General features: G+C 33.3%; 1 pseudogene across 1 annotated transcript; it reads right to left on the bottom strand.

The window, feature by feature from the left end:
- Positions 1-1581: 1581 nt before the first annotated feature.
- On the bottom strand, positions 1582-8050 carry LOC146930789 (uncharacterized; annotated as a pseudogene). The gene is made up of 13 exons (XR_015006479.1): positions 7919-8050; positions 6770-7272; positions 5259-5463; positions 4981-5178; positions 4801-4872; positions 4505-4600; positions 4258-4337; positions 4035-4113; positions 3704-3914; positions 3162-3358; positions 2797-2902; positions 2525-2614; positions 1582-2387 (listed from the first exon to the last, which is right to left on the bottom strand). The product of XR_015006479.1 is annotated as an uncharacterized LOC146930789 (transcript).
- Between the last annotated feature and the right edge of the window lie 4020 nt (positions 8051-12070).

The following is a 12070-nucleotide window of genomic DNA, read 5'->3' as shown; positions in this document are numbered from 1 at the left end:
TATATATGTTAAATTGGTGGTGAATTGTTGATGATTGCATATATACAAGTATTGGTTATGGTGAGGTGATTATTGTTTGTGTGAACATATGCATTTGTAGTTGAGTCATATGTTCATGCATTCATGACTGATGGTGGTGGATTTTATATCCAAGACTGATGGTGGCGGATTTTATATCCAATTGAGGTGAGTACGCTGTTTTTGTTGCATCAAAGGTGACGACCTGGAGGTGATTTGGTACCACATGCATCTAGATGAGTCTAGAATCATTGCATAAATTGTTGGTGGATTGAATTGCATTGCAATGTGTTTTATGATTGATTGCTAACTGTAATTTGTGGATTGAATTATTGAGGGTTAATTGTTGATTGACAAGGTGAATTTGAGATATGTGTATGATACACTTGTTGAGATGAACTTGGAATGAGGGTAAAGAATAATATGCATGTGTTGTGGATACTTGTGAATATATGTATGGATTGTTATTCTTGAATATATTCTTTCATTTCCAATGTTCATGATAAATGTTTTTCGTGGATTATGATGATGTAATGCTAACCCTCAGTGGTTTACCACCTACCTTTCCGTATGGACGGGTAGATGGAGTGCAGGATGCTTAGTTGTTTGCTTGGTGATGCCGAGGAGTGGAGTTCCTCTTTTTATGCAAGTGTCTAGATTAGGGCTCTGATCTAGGATAGTTCTTGCATGTTAGTTTTATTTTTGGACTATGTATTTTGAGTTGAGATGTTATTTGTTATTTGAGAATTGGAGAATACAATTGTATTTTGTTGAGATCCAGAGATGTTTTATGAATTATATGTATGTTCCGCTGCTATGTTGTGTAACATGATCTTTATGCATGTATGTTTTGTGGTTTGATTCGAAGACGTAGCATCTATTTCTAGAATATGTACGTATATTCGCGCGTTTTACCGCTTATTAGAAATAGGGTGTTACATACGACAACCTTATCCAGAAATCGCATCACGCCTGTATACAATCGTGCCACGATTTGCCTTCAGCAGAAACCATCCATTCTGCCAGGAAAATCGCGCCACGCCTCCCAAAATCGTGTCACGATTTTGGCATTTCACAACATCACAATTTGAAGTCAAATTCAACAAATAAATTATTTTTTTTTATAATCTTTGATAAATTAACTGTTCTTAGAAAATTAAATATTTGTAACCAACAAAAGAAAATTAAATATTTTAATAGTTTATTCTTCTATCGATCATTTGATGATATACTTCTATTTATCAAATTATGATCTATTTTAATAATTTATTTCTATTTTAATCTTTGATTTATTTATTTAAAGAATCCGTTGATTTGATTAAGTTAATTATTTAATAAAAAAGTGTAGGAATCAATTGAATTAATTTTAGAATGGGGAGTCGCCAAGTCAATTCTAACTAAGTTGAAATTAAATTATTCTTGGGTGATTGCTGGTCCATCTCAAATTTCTTTTAAAGGTTTTTCTATGATGTGCATTTTTTATTAGAAGAAAGCTAGATCTTTTTATGGTGGAAAATAAAAGGATTGGTTAAATTATAATTTAAGTTATAATAGATAGATGGGTTGATAAAAAATAATTCATTGATTAATCCCTTTACATTCCACTGAACCAGAAACTTGCATATAAAAGTTTATACCAAACCAATAGGATAAAAAACTTGTATCAATCTTCAATATTGAAATAAACTGTATAGTGCTCATCTCTGAAGTTGAACAATGGCTCTAAAAGAAATTCTGGCTTGCACCTTTAGCCACAAAGCTGATAGGATGGTATTGCCTTAATCCTTTGCCCGAAACAAAACTAGTTGCTTGGTTAAAACTAGCTTCAGAACCAGACTTGCACCTGAGCTTAACTCCTGAACCAGCACTCATATCGCTATGCACGTAACAATCTTTATTGCTTTGTGATTCTAAAGAGACGGTTTGATTACTTCCGTCCAATCCAGGTACCAGTAGAAAAACCGAAGAAGCATCACCATGGGAAGAATTTACAATGGTAAGAGGTTGATCTGGTCCTTGGTGACATACAATCATTCCAGGAAGATCAAATGGTTCTAACATCACAGTTTTATTATCAGCATCTTTTGGGATAAGTCTATAGGTAGCATGAAGAGCGATATCTGTGCCAGGTTCATGTAATTTTTGCATTGTAAGTGATTGGTTTGAGTTTGTTATTACAAAAGTTGAATTTCCAAAGTCTTGTGAAAGAGAAACAACTTGATTATAGTAACCAGAAGGAATTGGAGTAATCCAGTCTGCAACAGTTGTGTTAGCACCAGCTTTAATGTCCCAATTGCTGGTGGTGTGACCGGCGAGAAGATATGGCCCGTAAAGAATAGCTTGAACTGATGCATATTTAGGTCTGTCATCTGAATTATAATTTGAAAACACAATATTAGTAGTATTAGCAAATGTTTTCATGAAAAATATATATATAAGCTTTGAAGGAAGGGTAATGATAATCAGCATATTCTTTCATTGATTATCATGTGATGCAAGAAGCTACCTTTGATGGCTTCTGTTCTGATGGTAAGAGGCAACTGAAGGGTTAGATTGTCACCGGCATTCCAATGTCGTGTGATTGGCAAAAAATTCCCTAGAGGTTAAGACGGTAAAATATTACTTTCATGTTTCAAATGTTAATTTTTTCTGTTATAATAAAATACACAAATATGTATAAATTACTAGTGTGTATGACCGTGTGTGTCCTAACTTAATATGATTAAACATTCTAGCGTCTATCCGCATGAGATAAGGGAAGTAAAGACAGATTCAGACCTGGAGCTGGAAGAGATAAAGTTTCAGAATTCAATATCGCCTTGGCACCATCTGCGTGACTCCAAGATGGTACACGAAAGTTCAATGTTGACGAAGTGCCAGTTGTCTGCACATTTCAAGTTTTGATATGATAAGTAGTAGAAGGAAAATATATAGGATTTTATACTACATGTACTGTTTGGTTTATTAAATAAGGCATAAAAAATGGAATTGTGAATTATTAATCAAATGTCCAATACCTACCATCCAAAGATATTCTAACTGAATTGACATAATCAAGTTCAGAAACCCAACTTTGGTCTCATTTAGGTACCTAATAAGAATATGTGGCTAAATGAGATGCCATAAGAAAATGTAATAGGTACCTCATTAGGAGAAAAGGTAAATGTCACTCGTAGGTAAGGGTCCGATGAAGCAGCCGGAACAACTGTCTGAGTGAGCAAAATTTTCCCAGATTTCCAATTAAATGAGCTTGGTGTATACTGAATGATGTATAGACTAGGATTATTCCCTTCTTCTTCAAAATATATAGAATCTCCCAGCTTTGAGAATGATTCAATTCCTAATGACAAAGGAAAAATAAATGAAGAGCATAATACTGGTAACAGAATAAAGGAGTTTATATAGAATATTACTCCCTCCGTCTCATACTACTAAGAGTCATAGTTACAATATTTATTTATCTCATATTATTTATCATTTTAAAAAACCTACGAATCATTCATTACCTTTTTCCCATAATACCCTGATTTATTGTATCTAAGACCACATATTCATAATGAAGCAAATTTATAATGGAAATTAGCAATAAAAAGTGTACATAACCTTAAGAAACACTTGATATGAGACGGAAGATATATGTAGTTTGATGTATACTAAAATGTAAGTGGCCAAAAAAAATACCCACCTGTTCCGTAGCAGCACCAGAAAGTGTTAAATGGATTTCCCCAACCCTTGTCAGTTTTAGCTTTGGAAACACCAAGACCAAGAGGAAGCATATAAATCATCACTCCAGGATCTGTTCCTCTTTGAATACTGAGTACACCATTCGTTAAGGCACGTTCATAATAATCTGCGTATGAGACTTCTTTTGTCCATCTAAACAGGTGCCGCGAAACCTGAAATCATTATCTTGCAACATAAATACTTCAACAGAATAAACAAAGAATCATCTCTGAATATCAAGTAGTCTATCATGCTGACATAGGAACACATATTCAACAAGTGATTGATCGTACCTTCAACATGTTGTAAGTTGTGCAAGATTCTTCATTCTCTGTTGATTTTAAGTTTTCAGCTATTCTCTTTGGATCCGTCCTACAGAAAAATTAAAGTAAAGGACTGTTTCAGAAAGATGTTTGGAACTGACCATCTTAAAATAAAGGAACAAAAACTTTCTATTTGATTTCCTTTAAGAAAATAAATTCCATGGATAAACTTAAAATGCTGACATCTTAGTACCATAACTCTTTGACTGATGTTCCTCCTGTTGCATAGGTGTGAGAAGAGTTTACAATGCCCATAAAGAATGCCCCAATATCCTAGCACACAAGAACAAATCTTACAAAATATGGGTGGTAAATGATTATTATCCTCTAGTTATACCACTAAATATTGCAATTGTAACATAATAAATAGAAAGAAAAAAATAACATGTTTTCTTTGAAACTTAGTGAAATATAATCTACAATGTGCATAAATAACTCACCTTATAAAGTGGATCACCTGTGACTTCATACCGCAATTGAGATCCAACAACAATTGGGATATGCGTATTGGCATGAAAATCAGCTATGTCATTAGCCTACATGAAAAAAGAGAATGTAATAATACAAACTTTGTAACCTGTCATAAAATTAAATACAATTTCTGAACTAGATTAAAAATGTCCGAGTTCAACATCCAAATGTCTAATTGTTTCATTTAGAAGGAGTACAAAAGAAGGATACATTGATTGTCTTGATTTCATAGAATTATGTGATAACAAATATTGATATGAGTTACCTGTACTGCAAGCACCCCTAAAAAGCACGGCTTGTCAAAAAGGTGCGCCAACTCCAGATGCTTTGGATCCCTCTGCACATAGCATATCATGACAGGTTTATTTCAGAATTGAAAAACATTTATACAAACATATAAAATGAACAATAAATTTGAAGAAACTACGTGAACTAGTTAACCTACCGTTATGCTGTATAATCTGTAAAGGACGTCATTCATTCCTCCAGCTTCCTCATTCAGGGATTGATAGTGTCTATTTACAGTGAGCTTCTGTATTACATTCATCACTCTGTTGTAAAAGTAATCAACCATCCATGTAACCATTTTGAGAGCTTGAGGGTTTCCACCAATTGTATATTGATCCAACAAGCCAGCCAAGATCTGTCAAAGTCGAATAACTGAGATCAGATAACATTAAGGCCAAAATTACTTGCATAATCAAAACATAGTTTTGATTATACCTTGTGAATGGTGTAATAAGGAGCCCATATGCATACTGAAGAGCTTCAACTCGATCAAAAAACTCGGTTGGAAAAGCAGACAGATATCCTGTTCCGATTTTTTCCTGACATGCAGACAGACCGGCAACAAGACTCGACATTTTCTCGTTCAGGCTATCGTTGTTTGTGCTGGCCCACGTTTGAGCTGATGCACTCAAGTAATGCCCTTCACAATTCACATTGCCAAAATTTAAATATATAAGTTAACCTTCAATATTGAATTGCAGAAGCTGAAAATTCCAGCCAAGAGTAGTGTCTTTCTACACTAACTACAAGTTCAGTTCATTCAGACATGGATTACACGGAATTCTTCATAGTTACCATTATACATGAAAAGTCTATAAAAGGTAGCAAAACCTCAAAAATGGTATATTCTTAATTCTTATATATAGCTAAAATTATTATTCAAACCAACTATTTCATTAGTTGCAATTGAAGTGTAAAATTTTCAAAGAGAATAGAGGGCGAAGACTTCAATTTGAATACAGCACATCACAGGTAAAATTTTTTATTTTTCTCTATATACTGCATAACTCAAAAATTGGTATTCAAATATTCTTACTATCAACTAAGAATGCTAACATTAAGCATGCATCTAACCTCTCTTCAAAATTGCATTTAGGCTTAGTTTGGATTAGTTTCTAGCTTATGCCTTATGCCAGATTATCAGTTAAAATAAGTTCATAGTTTTTTAGTTGCCAAAATCCATATAAGATCACATGTATTTATGCATATGTTAAATGAGAGAGCTTCTCAAAAGATTGAGATATATAAGTTAGTTTTAGCTTATGCGAAAAAATGTTGCATAAAAAACTCATGATTATTGCAAGATTATTTCAAATTTCCTTTTCTGTGAGTAGAGTGGAGATAGATGTATGAGTTCTAAATGTCTTAAAAAACGAACCGAAATCCAACCAACGAGACCCCTAGGTCATGTTTAAAATGCTAGAACCAGAACGAAACTGTGATCGCATCGCTCAAATAACTGAACCATAAACAGGGTCAGTTCAGGATTCAGCCGATTGAACCACCTGAGTCATGGTTAAACTGCTTTAAACCACTAGAATCGTAACAAAAGTGCGATCGAACTGCTATATTAACCATAGTGCAGGCATTGCTAATTCATGGCTCAACTGGTTAAACTGTTTGATTCGATTTTTAAAATACCGATCATAAATGTCGTTGTTCCTAAGATCTTTAGGGGATAAGGCAAGGGTGATTTAGAAGATACCAAATAGAAGCATATATAACTAACTAACAAGAAATATGTAGATATGCTATGCTGCTACGCCCTTTTGAATCTTTTGAAAAAATGAATTAATTACGCAGTTTTTGATATTTTAATAAACTGCCACACAACTGCATAAAAGCCCTTCTTATTCCCTTGCAACCAAGAATTCATTAGGACAATTGCTAAAGACCATAATGCAAATTAAGAATATAAAACAGCTGATGAATTAGATAAAACTAACCAACAAAATGTCCTCGGAGTTCTATGGTAGGATCCTCCCATCCTCCATAAGGTGTACCAGGAGTCGGCAAACCAGCCGTATTTCTGAAACTCCAAATCAACCTATCAACATCTAACATCAACAAATACTCCAAATTAGTCTTCTGTGCTTGAGCATGGATAGAACCTTCAAGCAATCTTACATCCCCAAGTGGCACTTCTTTGAGAAATCCAACAGGTGGCTTAGACAGATCGGCATTCTTCATTTCCCTATACTTAGCAGCCCAATCACGTTGGTTTTCTTCTGATAAAAGCTTCCTTGGAAGCAAATCTGCCCAAGCCGATTCATCAGTTGGTGTCAAATGATAGTGAGACATCACTTCTTTCTTCCATGTTTCATTCTTTGATGCCCACAGCTCGTACCGAAACGTATGTGATTGAGGAAGATTGTTCATGCATTCTTTGCCAGCAACACAACCAAACAGCATAATGGCCATAAACATAAACACAAAAACCTTCATCTTTCTGAAAAGTTCAAATAAAAAACAGAAATATATTAGAAAACAGAAAGAAACCTTAATCTATAAGTAATTAAGCTAAACTTGAACAGAGAGAAAAAAAAAACAGCATAGATAATACATTACTCACCAGAGAACAAACTTGAATTAAAATGATTTGTAATTGCAAGCCAGCCCAGAAATTTATAACTCAACTAAATTAAATTGGAAGTTCAAAGTAAAATCAAAATGGTATTAAAGAAAGAAAGAAACTTTATCAACCCGCATAAGGAAAATAAGGAAATTGAGTGTGAAAAGAATGATTGTCAAATAAGGAAAATTTCTTGGACCCACCACTTTATAAATGTTGGAGATAGTCTTACTTGAACACATGTATTTGGAAACACTATTTAAACACACACATCAAAATGTATTTTACTTAAAAAAAAAAATTATTCAATTATATTTTGTTTCCACTTTTTCTTATTATTCAACAAAAATGTGAAACATTATAAATTCAAATCATAGAAAGAGATAGAAACAGTAACCAAAAATAAGCTCAACTCAAAGTAAAAACAAGATTATTAAGGTGAATGTTATACTAGTAAATAAGCGACTGTGAAGCAGAGTAGAAATTATTAAGCTGAACTGAAAAAAAGTGATTATGGTCTTACCTTGTGCTAGAAGGTTGAGGTTTGACAGCAAGAATCTGAAGCAGAAAATGGATTGTACGTGTGAGAGTGAGAGAGGAAGAAGAATAATTTGGAAGCCCTAAGAAATTTCTATAAGAAATGAAAAAGGGTGTGTGAAATGAGAATGAAACTTTTTTCTTGGGTGATTGGTACTACTAGTCTACTACTGCTTATAAAGAAAAAAACTGGTACATGAGTAGAAAGAAGAAAACGGTGCCGTGTTTGGGTGAGGAATGAGAAAAAAGAATGAGAGGGTTTGTTTGTTGTCATTTAATAGTGTCGTAGGAATCATATCATAAGTTGGTGGTGCAATTGCTATGCGTTTGTGTGCACGCGCAGCATCAGCAAGCAACGCATAGAAACGTGATGACCAAGCAACGTTTGTTTCAAAGCATGATATGTCTCTCCATAAAACTTTATATTGGCCCAAAGCCCGGCCAGGCGGCGGCGTCGTCGTGCATGAGAAATATATATATTTTCTAAGTTAAGCGTTCATCTGTTCGCAAAAGTGGGTATCCAAGGGCACACCTTTGGAGGTCACCCTCCACTTATATTAACACTTATTAGGTGTATGTTTCTTCAATGTAAAACATTTTTAAGTCATACCCAACACTAATTCTTGCCAAGGTGTTTATTCTTTCCAACTTTCCACTATAACTTACTAGTGTTCCAACATGAAATACTCGTTTATATCATGATGATGTCACAAGGTTACATATAATCAGGGCCGTCCCTGTAAAATCGGAGGCTCGGCTCTCTTGGAAAAAATTGGCCCATAAAAAATACAATTTTGTTGTAAAAGAAAGAAAAAAAACTATAGTGTTTTTTTTATTTAATTTTTTTAGAGAATAATTATAATGTTTGTTGTTAGAACTTTGCGATTTTATACGACAAAGGCCATTAAATCTCAAATAGAAGGAGAGAAAAAGATTATAGTTGAACTGAATTAGAAGGAGAAGAGAGAGGCACAACTATTTGTACCAAAAAAAAAAAGAAGGAGAAGAGAGAGTATTGAGAATATAGACCTCAAATCCATTAGGCCCAAAAGACACCTATCATGCTGAAAAATAATACATACAAATAATAAAAGTATGAACATTTGCCTTCACACAGGGAGTTGAACTGCAGTCAGAACATTTGCCTTCACACAGGGAGTTGAACTGCAGTCAACTTGCATAACGTGTTTTACCGCTGGGCCATGCCTTCACTGATGGTTAAATTTGAATGCTACAAGTATATATTAATACTTTTTGTTCACTTATATATTAAAAAAAATAATTTTGGGCCCCAAAATTGGGGACGCCCAGCTCTATAGAGCTGTTTGCACCTCCCCAGGGACGACCCTGCATATAATATTGTACAATCACATGTAATGTTCTCTAGGATAATTTACACACATTCGGTCATAAAATTGCACACACATATTGTTCATATATAATCAAGTAATTGAATAGTCCCTCCGGTCTCAAATATAAGAAAATATTCCTTTTTTAGATTCATTGAGTAGTTAATGTATGTGGTCTACATTGTAAAACAGATACATTAACTATTCAATAAACCTAAAATAGGAATCTTTTCTTATATTTAAGACCGGAGGGAATACTATATTGGAACTCAAGCGTCAAAATTTCTTTTAAAAAAATTGAATATGTTGAAAAACACAAGAAATGAAGGGTTAAATTGCATATGAAAACAAGAAATTTTCTTAAAATTGAATATGTTGAAAATGGTAGAATTAGGCTTAATCTATGAAAACAACAGATTTTCTTAATTTAAGTAAAGAAGACGTGTGAAGAAGAATATATGTATATATAATAAATAGAAAACAAAGCATGTTGGAATACAGTGCAGATGAAGCTAATAAAGAATCATCTCATTAATGGAAACAAGATAAAGATTATTGTGTAGGGGAGAAATAAGAGGATATAGACAATGACTCAGTGTTAATTAAGGTTAGTACATTTTTTTTTTTTTGAGTAAAATTAAGGTTAATACATGAAGATACGGAAAGGAATGATTGTGAAATAGGGTAAAAAATGTTGGCCCCACCACGTGTGGCTTGTTTCGCCAAAAGGAAAATTGCACAAAGCAAGAATCCGAGAGAACCCGGGTTCTAGCCCCGCTATTGCCTTTGGAGGGAGGTAAATGTAAATACCTTTGTAAGTGCTCTTTGAGTCCGAAGATCTTCCCTGTCTTGTACTGGGGCACCATCCCCTCATCCAAAAAAAATTTCATCAAAAAAAAATGAAAATTGCACAAAGCAATTGTCAAAGTCTAAACTCCAATTAATGCATGGCTTGGTTTTTCTTTAAAATAGCTAGGCTATGTATAGGCTGTTTCAGATACACACATAGTTTGCGGTGAGTAATTTTGAAAGATTGCCATATTATACAGGTTTTACATTTAAGTGCATGAAATTAGGTGAAATGGAAATGCTGATTTTTCCAAACTCTCTTGGTCCATTACCTCAATAGATAGAGGGGTATTTGAAGGAAGGGAAGCATCAAAGTAGAAGTTGAAATACAAAGCTTCTGTGTGTAGAAGTGTGTGAAAGAAGAGATAGAGTGCGGAAAAAATACATTGGGCGGAGAGAATATAGTTTATCTCGTGTTTGTAAGAGAGTGGAGAGAATATTATTATATGTTCTTTAATATAGTGAAATATTTTTTGGAGTTTATCCCGTGATTTTTCCCTCCGTATTAGATGGTTTTCCACGTTAAATATTGGTGTTCAATTTAATTACTACCATTGTGCTGAGATCTAATTAATCTTTTGGATTTTGGAATTTTAATTTACACTCGTGTTAAACTCGTCGGGGCGAAAAAAATATTAGATGGTTTTCCAACCAGGATTTTATAAAGCATTTATTGCAAATAAAGTAAGTTTTTCCCTTAAATACCAACCAGGATTGTTTGGTAAATTTAACTTGTGTTTTACATAAAATCTAGAAAGTAGATGCACTTTTTTTTTGTGGTGAGAAAATAGATGCACTTAATTAAATTTCTTAATCACCATGAATTTTTATGTTTTTCTGTTATAATAATGATAGAAGGGAGTACTAGTATAATAATTATAAATACTTCCCTAAAAAAAAAATATACTTCATCGTGTTCTAAATATAGGAGAATGTTAGCTCAATTAAAGATTTAGATTAAATACATCATTTTTATTTACTCAACTTTCTCTTTTGTTTAAGAGGGAAGGGAGTATCTACTAGTCAGGATTTCACATTAAACCACTATGATAAAAAAAAAAAAAAAAAAACTTTTTTACAAGTATAAAGAAAAAAAAAGGAACATTTTAGTGAAATTTAATTAAAAATAATTAGATATAAAAAAGTATCATGACATTAAATGATTGAATAATGGATTTAAATCCAACAAAATTATAAAGTGCAAGAGCGTTCACCAATAAAAAAAATTACATTTCTTTTCAATCTCGTAAGTTTTTTTTTTGTTCAAAAAAAATCTCGTAAGTTTTTTTTTTTTACAAAGTTTTCAATCTCGTAAGTTGTAACTTTAATTAAAGGATTCCATTATCGGGAATGGTATAGATATAAAATGTGAATATGAGAGGTGACAATAAATAAAATGAGAATAATAAATAGTGCCTCTTCTTGTGAAGATGAAATGGAAAACGAAATCGTCTATATGTATCAAATGTCGTGGGAAGGAGATCTAGGGAGGAGTTGAGAGAGAGGCAAAGCGGTAAAATTTGTAGAGATTGGAAGGGAGCGAGAAGACACTTTTAACGAAGCTTTTGTTTGAAAAGATGAAGAAAAGAAACTCGTGTAGAATCGAATTGAGAAGCTCACCATGTCCTAGTAGCAGATCCAGGACCCTGAGTCAGGGGTACTGGCTTTTTAACGTAATTCATAATTATAATATATAAATAAAAAATATTATATATAATATGGAGTAGGTTTGATCAGCAAGTACATGGAGAAGCCTACATCTTCTCACTTAATTGCAGCTAAGAGAATTATCATGTATGTGAAGGACACTTGCAATTATGGTATGCTATAAATTAGGAATCGAAATGATCAAAACTATGATGTGTTTGGCTATTCTAACTCAGATTGGAGTGGGGACAGAGATGACAGGAAAAGTACTGCAGCATATGTGTTTATGTATG

The sequence above is a fragment of the Medicago sativa genome, chromosome 4 (genome assembly GCF_051527215.1).
Source record: "Medicago sativa cultivar Bolivia chromosome 4, Bolivia_mono, whole genome shotgun sequence".
Taxonomy (NCBI): Eukaryota; Viridiplantae; Streptophyta; class Magnoliopsida; order Fabales; family Fabaceae; genus Medicago; species Medicago sativa.
Note: the sequence above shows the minus strand (reverse complement) of the source record. Positions and strands in the feature narration are given on the sequence as shown.